The sequence below is a fragment of the Sinocyclocheilus anshuiensis genome, unplaced genomic scaffold (assembly GCF_001515605.1).
Source record: "Sinocyclocheilus anshuiensis isolate Anshui unplaced genomic scaffold, SAMN03320099.WGS_v1.1 scaffold799, whole genome shotgun sequence".
Lineage (NCBI taxonomy): Eukaryota > Metazoa > Chordata > Actinopteri > Cypriniformes > Cyprinidae > Sinocyclocheilus > Sinocyclocheilus anshuiensis.
Genome location: NW_015548231.1, coordinates 864,187 through 865,328, shown reverse-complemented (window position 1 = coordinate 865,328; position 1,142 = coordinate 864,187). Strand labels below are relative to the sequence as shown.

At 37.9% G+C, this 1,142-nt stretch overlaps 1 protein-coding gene across 1 annotated transcript in view; it reads left to right on the top strand.

Moving 5' to 3' along the window:
• The window catches only part of LOC107654637 (calcium/calmodulin-dependent protein kinase type II subunit beta-like), a 73,239-nt gene that overhangs the window by 68,895 nt on the left and 3,202 nt on the right, over positions 1 to 1,142 (top strand). The gene's annotated exons all lie outside the window — the stretch shown is intronic.

Sequence of the window (1,142 nt, the reverse complement as noted above, 5' to 3'; positions counted from 1 at the left end):
CCAAGACCAAATACATTAACATTGTCATGTACATTACCATGCCAATCCCTCCGAGAGTTGTCATGACAGAACTGTATTTTTGATCAAGTTAATGCAGTGTTGGTAAGCATTTTAAAAAACAAATAGAAAATCGTAGCCGTCCCAAGCTTTTGAATAGTAGTGTACAGTTATGCACATAAGTTTACATACCCCTTGCAGAATATGCAAAATGTTCATAATTTTAACAAAATAAGAGGGATCATGAAAATTGCATTGTCTTTTTTTATTTAGTACTGTCTTGAATAAGCTATTTCACATAACAGATGTTTATATATACCCCACAATACAAAATAATAACTGAATTTGTAAAAATGAAATTTGGAGATCCATCTTTTCAAACTGAGGACAATTGAGGGACTCATACATAACAATTACAAACGGTCAAAATATTTACTGATGCTCAAGAAGGCAACACGATGCATTAAAGGCACAGTATGTAAGTTTTCACCGCTAGAGGGTGCGTATTCAAAACAAACAAATGTGGAATCATGGGAGTTGTCGTCTTCATCCCCACAGCCGATGCAACTTGAAAGCAGCGGAGCTTTTATTATGCCACAGTCAACCGCTTCCGCTCCTTCCGGTCGTGCGTACATGGGGTAAAGCATCGCTGTTTTATCATACTAGATACATTTGAAATTTCTGTTATAATGCTACTCTGGGAAACATGCATGTATTTATGTAGCTCTGAAGTGCAGTACTAAATGAAAAAAATACAATCTTTAATCAAAATAAGAAAATTTACACATCCTCTTATCCACCGGCTCTTAATGCATCGTGTTGCCTTCTTGAACATCATCAGTACATGTTTTCACCTTTTGTAATTGTTTTGTATGAGTCCCTCAGTTGTCCTCAGAGTGAAAAGATAGATCTCAAAATCACACAGTCCCTGCTGGAAAGGGTTCAAATATGCAGAAGATGCTGGAAAACCAAAGAATGTGCAGGAGCTGGAGGATTTTTCAGAAGAACAACAGGCAGTTAAACTGCTCAGGACCAACAAGGGACTCGTGAACAACTATCACAAAACATAAAAACTAGGGGTGCTCCGATCCTATCGGCCGATAATCACGTTGGGATGATTGATCGGCGGTCTCTAAAAAGGCGGA